Consider the following 9,806-nt stretch of genomic DNA (forward strand, 5'->3'; position numbering starts at 1 on the left):
TTCATGTATGATATTCTTGATGTCATCCCACAACTCTTCCGGTCTTTGGTCTTTAGTGTCTAATTCATCAAATCTGTTCTTCAGATGATCTCTAAATACTTTTCATAGTATTGTGTTATTACCCTTTTGATTTTCTTTGGTTCCGTTGTGACATCGCCCATGTGGTTTCTAATGCGTGTTATTTGTGTATGCTTCATCTTTTCTTTTGTTAGGTTTGCCAATGGTATGTCAATTTTATTAATCCTTTCAAACAGGCTTTTTATCCTGTTGATTCTTTCTATAGATTTTCTGTTTTCTATCTCATTTATTTCTGCTCTAATCTTTATTATTTCTTTTCTTTAGTGGCTGTAGGTTATCTCTGTTGGTCTGTTTCTAATTGTTGTAGATGCTGTGTTAGTGTGTTAATTTTGGTTCTTTCTACTTTTGGGATGTGTGCATTTATTGCAATGAATTGTCCTCTCAGCACTGCTTTCGCCGTGTCCAAAAATTTTTGGTGTTTTATTTTCATTCTCATTTGCTTCTAGGAACTTTGTGAGTTCACATTTTATTCCTTCTATTACCCAGTTGCTTTTCTGCAGGGTGTGATTATGTTTCCATGTATTCGACTTTATTTCCTTGGTTTTCCTATTGTTGGTTATTAATTTGATAGCATTGTGGTATGAGAAGATGCTTTGTAGTATTTTGATATTTATAAATTTATGTAAGTTTGTTTTGTGGCCTTACACATGGTCTAATCTGAAGAATGTTCATTGTGCACTGGAAAATAATGTGTATTGTGCTGTTGTTGGGTTGAAGTCCAGTTGGCTGATTGTGTTGTTTAGTTCCTTGTGTCTTTGTCACGTTTGATTCTGGTTGTTCTATCCATTTTTGAAAGCGATGTATTAAAATGGCCCACTATTATTGTAGATTCATCTATTTCTTTCTTCAAATTTATTAGAGTTTGCTCTATATATTTTGGTGCTTTTTAATTAGGAGCATAGATATGTATTATGATTATGTCTTCTTGTTTAATTGACCATTTAATCATGAGATAAAGTTCATCTTTATCTATTATGCTGGTTTTTGCCTTAAAGTTTATATTTTATCAGACATTAGTACTGCCATTCCTGTTTGTTTTTCACTGCAATTAGTTTAGTATATATTTTTTCCATCCTTTGTCTTTTAATCTGTTTTTGTCTCTGTGTGTACTATGTGTCTCTAGCACACAGCATATTGAAGGATCTTTTTTCTTATCCATTCTGCCACCCTCCGTCTCTTAACTGGTTCATTTAATCTGTTTACATTCAGTTTAATTATTGGTAGGTATAGATTAAGTGCTGCCATTATGTATGTTGTTTTGTGTGTGTGTGTGGTGTTGCTGCTTTCTGTGTTTGGAGTGTCTTCCTGTGCTGAGTTCATGGTTTTTGTGTTCTTTCTTGTGAGTTTCTTCATAGTTTTAATGTTTCCATGTTGTTAGATTTTCATTTTTTGGGTATGTTGTGAAGTGTTAATTTTCTTTGAGGTTACCTTATATTTCATTAACTTTTCCCTCCGTTTAGTGCAGTCTATTTCATCCTGTAATCTACCTGACCTTCCCACCATCAGGATCTCTGTTCCTACATGTTTACTTTCTTTCACGTTGTAGTTGTTTTGATGATAGACTGACATCTCAGATTCTCTGAGTTTGTTCTTCTGGTTTTGTTTTGTTATCGACTCTTCCATCTGTCGATTTAGTTCTGGGTGGTGCTGCCACATATGTCAATCTCTGGTTGTTTTCTACTCTTGTTGGTTCTCAGTCCACAGAACTCCATTTAGGATATTTGTAGTGCAGGGTTGTTGTTAGGTGCTTTTTCAAGTCAGTACCGACTCATAGCAACCAATACACAGCAGAATGAAACACTGCCAGATCCTGGGCCAACCTCACCATTATTGCCACGCTTGAGCCCATTGAGGCCACCACTTTACCAATCCATCTCTCTTTGGGGATTCCTCTTTTTCTCTGGCCTCCAAGGAGCACTCTGGCTGTACTTCTTCCAACACAGATCTGTTGGTTCTATGGGCAGCCCATGGCACTTTCAATATTCTCCTCCAACACCATAACTCAAAAGCATCAGTTCTTCTATGGATTTCCTTATTCATTGCCCAGCTTTCACATGTATATGAAATTATTGAAAATACTATGGCTTGAGTCAGGCACACCTTAGACCTCAAGCTGACATCTTTGCTCTCCAACTCTTTAAAAAGGTCTTGTGCCAATGATTTGCCTAATGCAATATGTCGTTTGATTTCTTGACTGCTGATTCCATGAATGTTGATAGTTGATCCAAGAAGAATGAAGCCCTAGACAACTTAATTATTTTCTCCCTGATAAGAATGTTGTTTATTGGTCCAGTGGTGAGGATTTTGTTTTCTTTACATTGAGATGCAATCCATACCGAAGACTGTGCTCTTTGATGTTCATCAGTAAATATTTTAAGTCCTCTTCATTTTCAGTAAGCAAGGTTGTATCACCTGCATATCGCAGGTTGTTAATGATGCCATGTTTATCTTCATATAACCCAATTTCTCGGATTATTTGTTCAGCATACAGGCTGAATAAGTATGGTGAAATAATACAACCCTGCCACACACCTTTCTCAATTTTAAACCATGCAGTGTTCCCATGTTCTGTGTGAACAACTGCCTCTTGCTTTTTCAGATTCCTCATGAGCACAATTAAGTGTTCCAGAATACTCATACTTTGCAATGTTCTACATAGCTTGTCATGCTCCACACAATTAAAAGCCTTTGAGTAGTCAATAAAGCACAGGTAAACATCTTTATGATGTTCTCTTCTTTCAGCCAAGATCCATCAGACATCAGCAATGATATCCCTTGTAACATGGCCTCTTCTGAACCCAGCTTGAACCTCTCGAAGTTCTGTGTAAATGTATGCTTGTAGCCATTTCTGTATTACTTTTAGTAAAACTTTACTCACATGGGATATCAAAGATCTACCAAAGAACAGGGATGGCTTTGGTAAAATCCCTTAGCTTCTGTTTATCCTGGAATGTTTTGATTACACCCCTGTATTTAATTGATAACTTTGCTCGATAAAGGATTCTTGGTTAACACTTTTTTTTTTAATTTCAGTATTTTATATATGTCTCCCCATTGCCTTCTTGCATGCATGGTTTCTGCTGAGAGATCTGAGGTTAATCTGACTTGCCTGCCTTTGTATGTAATGCTTCTCTTTTCCCTAGCTGCTTTCAGGATTCTGTCCTTATCTTTGATTTTGGAGAGCTTGATTATGGTGCCTTGGTGATTTTCTTTTGGGGTTTATCCTTCCTGGGGTTTGTTGAGTTTCTTGAATGCTTATCTTTTCGCTTTTCAGGATGTTAGATTAATTTTCTTTCAGAAGCTCTTCTAATATGTCCTCTTTGGACATGTGTGATTCTTCCTGTTCTGGAATGCAAATAATTCTTAAGTTATTCCTCTTCATGTTATCCAACATGAATCTCAGAACTTCTTTGGATTTTTTTTTTATCCTTTTTTTTTGCTTGCTCTTCTATCTTAGTGATATTGATAGATTTGTCTTACAGACCACTAGTTCTGTCTTCCATCTCTTCTATTCTACTCCTTTGCCTTTTCAGTGTATTGTCTATCTCTGATATTCTATTATTAATCATTTGGACCTCCTTATGTAGGTTTTGAATTGTTTCCAATGCTGTATCTATCTAATTTCATTGTTACTGTAGTGCTTTCCTGACTTTTCCCTTATTTTTCTCAACTCCATTGTAAAACTGTTTGGAAACATTTTATAATCATTTTTCTAAATTCCTTCTCAGGCACTTCCAAGGCCTGCCCTCCTTCCAGAATGGAGTCAAGGTCTACCAGTAGGTCAATTGTCTCAGACATTTTATCTTGTTTCTGGACATGTGCTGATATGGCCATCTGATTTTGCTTCTTGGACATGTTCAGTGATTAGCTATGGCCTTAGTACTTAGATGAGTGTGTGTTGTTGGTATTTTTATGCTTTCTGATTGCCTCAAGGTTGATGTGATCAAGAAGTGAGCTTCCCTTTTCACTAGCTCTGGTAGCTTAGTGGTTATGAATCAGGCTGTGAACCACAAGGTTAGCAGTTCGAAACTACCAGCTGTTCCATAGGAGAAAGATGGAGGCTTTCTGCTCCCGTAAAGATTTACAGCCTCGGAAACCCTGTACAGGGTCACTATGAGTCGGAACTGACTCTATGGTACTTAACAACAACAACATTGCTTAAATCAGAGTAACTTTCACAGGTGTTTTCTGCCTCCCTGGTGTATGGCAGTTGGTATTGGTTCTTGCCTGGATTGTGGGGTTTTATAGGGTGTGATTGTAGCTTGACTATATTGCAGCAATTGCTGTCTATTCTTGGGTAATATAGGGAGAGAAAGAGTCCCCTAAAGGTAAAAGGGGGAACAAAAAAAAATTATTTTAAACAAGCAACATAAAAATAAACAAGAAAGAAAAAAAATACACTTTGGAAAAAAACAACAACAGATTGGTTACTGTAGTCTATAGTCACAGAAAAGGTAGAGGAGAGAGAAAAGAAAAAAAAAATCTGTAGCTTAGTATGAAGTATGACTTTAATATCCTTTTTTAACTTCTTGTCTTCAAGGCCACCTGATAAATTTCAAGATGCCACTGTTGGTTGTTATGCTGTACCTCAGGGTTTAATTTCTGGCTAGTTTGGTTTTAAACTCTCTCCCTCTCCACACCCCCTGTTCTGGCCTTTTACTTATTAATAAACAGTTCAGGACCAACTGTGGTCATTTTGTGCTGCTGGTTTTAAGTGGTGACTATCTCTTTAAATGCTGAGAGGATCTATACACATGCGTGATAGAAAAATCCCTCCAGTGGTGGGGGTGGGGGTGTCCACTTGCTCAGGCACCTCCTCTAGTCACCAGAATAGAGGTGAGCAGACAGCATGAGGCTAATGAACAGATACAAAAAAAAAAAAAAAAAAATTCAGAGGAAAACAAAACCAAACAAAGAATATTGTCTACCTTTGCTCTGATGTTCCCACTGGTGTTAGTCCATGGCTGGTCTTCTTGCTCCCCTGCTTGGTTTTACCATTTGGTCTCACCCAAGTTATCAGCTCCAAGCTGCTGATCCCGGCAGATTCTAAAGTACGAGATTTCTTACTTCCGCTACAAGTTCCACTAGCTATAAGCCTTCAAACTTTTTAAATATTCCTACATGTGTGGTTCAGAGTTTTGGAGCTCTTCCCTGAACTCAGTTCACCTGACATTCTGTTGTATTGTTGATGGAGATCTTCACTGCACCTCTATGCCCTACCTCCCTGCAAATTTACTTCCTAAAAGTGAAATTTTACTTTCTGAAATCAGGAATCAGTCCCTGGAAAAGGGTGTCATGCTTGGTAAAGTAGAAGGACAGTGAAAAAGAGGAAGATTCCTAAAGAGATGATTTGGCACAGTGGAAGCAACAATGGGCTCAAACATATAAATTGTGTGGATGGTGCAGGACAGGGCAGTGTTTCATTCTGTTGCTCATAGGGTTGCACGGAGTCAGAACAGACACAACAACACCAACTAACAAGAAACGGAAAATAAGATCATACTTTAATTAGTGCAAACTTGTAGAAGAGAGTGAGTTCTGAGTTGTGCCCCAATCAGCAAATGAAGGTTCCAATTGCTTTACACTATTTGTGTCATCATAGTCAACTCTAGTTTTAGGAGATAGTTGCATTTTGAGAGCCTTCCAATTAGAGGGTCTCATTTTCCATCACTATATATCTCACTTACAATATTCTGGTGTTATTCATAAAGTTTTCATCTTCTGTCACTATATCTGACAATGTTCTATTGCTATTCATAAGGTCTTCAGTGACCAAACATTCAAAAATAGTCTCTCCTTATTCCAACTCAAAATGAGGAGAAACAGCTGCAAACATCTATTAATAATATGAACATGGAATGTATGGAGTATGAAGCTATGAAAATTTGAAGTTGTCAAAAATGGAATGCATAAAGATTGATATCCTAGTCATTAATGATCTGGAATGGACAGGTATTGGCCATTTTGATCCTGACAATTATATGTTTCACTATACTGGGAACATTAAATTCAACAGGAGTGGCATACCATTCAACATCAAAAAGAACATTTCAAGATCTACCTTGAATTGTAATGCTGTCAGTGATATGATACTATTCGTAAACCTACAAGGAAGATCAGTTAATACCACTATTTTTCAAATTTATGCACCAAATACTAAAGTCAGTGATGATGAAACTGAAGAATTCTACACATTTTTTCAGTCTGAAATTGCATTAACATGCAATCAAGATATATTGATAATTACTGGTGATGGGAAGGTTGGAAACAAAGAGGAAGCATCAATAGTTGGAAATTATAGGCTTGGTGAAATACATAATGCTGAAGATCACATGAAAGATTTTGCAAAATCATGACTTACTCATTTTAAATATATTTCTAAACAATATAAAAATAAATTATAAAAATTATTTTCTCCAAATGGAATATGTTGCTGCTGTTATTAAATGCTGTTGAGTTAATTCTGACCCATAGTGACCCTATATAGGGTTTCTGAGGAGTGACTGGTGAGCTTAAACCACTGACCTTGCAGTTCAAACAGCTTTGCAGTCTGGCACATTAACCCACAGTGCTACAAGAGGACTCCAATATACAGGAATCAATTTGACTACATCTGTGGGAAGAGATTATGGAAAAACTCACTATCATTAGTCAAAACCAGGCCATGGATTGACTGAGAAACAGACCATCAATTATTCATATGTAAGTTCAGGCTGAAGGCTTAAGTGGAAGAAAATTAAAACAAGTATGGAAGAAATGAGGAGGTCCAAGTGATGAATAGAAAATTTCAAAGATCAGCTCGAGAAGATAAAGTCAAATATCATAATAAAATGTGCAAACATTTGGAAGCAGAAAACCAAAAAGGAAGAACACGTTCAGCATTTCTGAAGCTGGGGAAACTAAAGAAAAAAATTCAAGCCTCGACTTTCATTATTGAAAGATTCTCTGGGCAAATTATTGAATGATATAGAAAGCATCAAGAGAAGATAGAAGGAATACACAGAGTCACTGTACCATAAGGAAATAGTTACTGTTCAAACATTTCAAGAGGTAGCAAATGATCAAAAGCCAATTATACTGAAAGAGGAAGTCCAAGGTGCATTGAAGGAATTGGCAAAGAACAAGGCACCGGGAACCGATGGAATAAAAATTGAAATCCTTCAACAAAGTGAGGCGGCACAGGAGGCATTGTCTGCCAAGAAATTTGGAAGACAACTATCTGGCCGACTGATTGGAAGAGATCCATATTTGTGCCCATTCCAAAGAGAGGTGACCCAATGGAATGCGGAAATCATCGGACAATCTATTTGATACCTCAAGCGAGTAAAGTCTTGCTAAAGGTAATACAGAAATGGCTACAATCATACATTGATAGAGAACTTCTAGAGGTTCAAGCTGGATTCAGAAGAGGACGTGGAATGAGAGATATCATTGCTGATGTCCGATGGATCTTGGCTGAAAGCAGAGAATATCAGAAAGATGTTTACCTGTGCTTTATTGACTATGCAACGGCTTTTGATTTTGTGGATCATGACAAGCTATTAACAACATTGCAAAGTATAAGTATTCCAGAACACTTAATTGTACTCATGAGGAATCTGTAACTGGACCAAGAAGCAGTTGTTCGAACAGAGCATGGGAACACTGAATGTTTTAAAATTAAGAAAGGTGTGCAACAAGGTTGTATTCTTTCACCATACTTATTCAACCTATATGCTGAGCAAATAATCCCAGAAGCTGAGTTCTATGAAGAAAAACGTGGCATCAGGATTAGAGGAAGACTCATTAACAACCTGCGGTATGCAGATAATACAACCTTGCTTGCTGAAAGTGAAGAGAACTTAAAACATTTATTGATGAAGATCAAAGAACACAGCCTTCCATATGGATTCCATCTCAATGTCAAGAAAACAAAAATCCTCACCACTGGACCAATAAACAACATTCTTATCAATGGAGAAAGATTGAAGTTATCAAGGACTTCGTTCTTATTGGATCAACTATCAAAACTCACAGAATCAGCAGTCAAGAGATCAAACGACGTATTTCATTAGGCAAATCTGATGCACAGGAACTATTGAAAGTGTTGAAGAGCAAATAGGTAGAACACACTCAGCATTTCTCAAGCTGAAGAAAATGAAGAAAAAAATCAAGTCTTATCTTTCAATATTGAAGGATTTTATGGGCAAAATATTGAAGCATGCAGAAAGCATCAAAGGAAGATGGAATGTATACACAGAGTCACTGTATCAAAAAAAAAAAAAAAAGAAAAAGAAATGGTCATGACCACGTTGGTCACAGATAATGGGGAGTGGGGGAAAAACAGCAATGAAGTTGTGAGCTAAGTCAGACCATGTTCAATTCACTACAATTTGATGAACTTAACCAATACTATGGATGTAGTAGCTCACAAGAGGAAACAAATCTTTACAGTGTGGAATATTCACACCCCCCAGTACACAGGGTTGACAGAGATGGGCAACTAAGACATTAGCTATCCAAAAACGGTGTGACTGGCTTACAAGCTTTCAAGAGGGAACCTAGTTCTAGAAGGGATGGGAGAAGGTTAAATCTCCACTGAGTAGTTTCCAATCTGCCTGGATGGGCCTGATGAAAGAAGATGGGGATAAGACTCTTGTGGTACAATAGCAAATAATTGCTATCAGGATTGACTGCAAGGGTTGAAAATGTAAAGATAGACATTATGTAACAAAATGATGGGAGTGGTTGATTTTGAAGTCAAGGAGCGGAGGTCCCTGGGACCCTCAAGGGAGAGGAGTGGAGCGTGGGAATCTACCCAGATAAGCAGTAACATCAGAAATGGAGGCAGAGATTATTATAGCAAGAGATGGAGCAGATGGGGACTCTGGACTCAGGGAGGGAGAAGGGCTGTGTGCTGGTGGCCTGGGGGCAGGCTTGCAGGGTGTACCCTTTGGTTGTTTGATGATGCTCGGAGGGGATTGCAATCATTGCAATGAAAATCAGTGTGATAGGGTGAATGTAAAGTTAATGTTCTCTCTTGTAATCTATCACATTATTCACAATAAAAACTTTAAAAAAAAGGTCAGTGTTCATCCATTTCAAGAGGTCATGTACGATCAAGAACAAATGGTGACTTCCGGTTTGCCACCCTGGCCAGACGGCATGGGTGAGAGGGGCTCTGGATTTGGGTGAGGAGGAACTCATGAAAGAAACCTTCCTGTGGCAAACCGGGAAGGTGACCCACCGTTAGCCCCGCCCAGGTGACCCACCGTAAGCCCCGTTCCACCTCTGAACCTGTGCTCCCCCAAGAAATTGCTCCCTCCGCCTCGGACCACGCGCCCACACCCCGCTGACCACGACCACATGCAATAACTAGCAAGAGTCCAACACAGGCCGCCCGAACCCCCGCGGGCCCTGCACTGCTTGCCAGACCTCGCACGAGCACCGCCCTGCCCATGGGACCCATCGCTAGCCCAGTCCCACCAGACTGATCGCATGAGACCCAGCCTCGCCCACCAGGACCCCCACTTCCCCCGCAGAAGCCCACCCCGACCTATGATCCTGTGCTCCCCCACAGAATCGTTACCTCCGCCTCGGACCACGCTGACCCCGCCCTCACGCCATAACAAGCGAGAGCCCCGCCCAGCCCCCCAGAACCCCCGTGTGAACCACCCTGCTTGGAGCACCGCCCCGACCTCTGACATTGCGCTCCACCACGGAATCTTTTCCAATGACTCGGACCACAC

The sequence above is a fragment of the Chrysochloris asiatica genome, unplaced genomic scaffold, assembly GCF_000296735.1.
Source record: "Chrysochloris asiatica unplaced genomic scaffold, ChrAsi1.0 scaffold00051, whole genome shotgun sequence".
NCBI lineage: Eukaryota > Metazoa > Chordata > Mammalia > Afrosoricida > Chrysochloridae > Chrysochloris > Chrysochloris asiatica.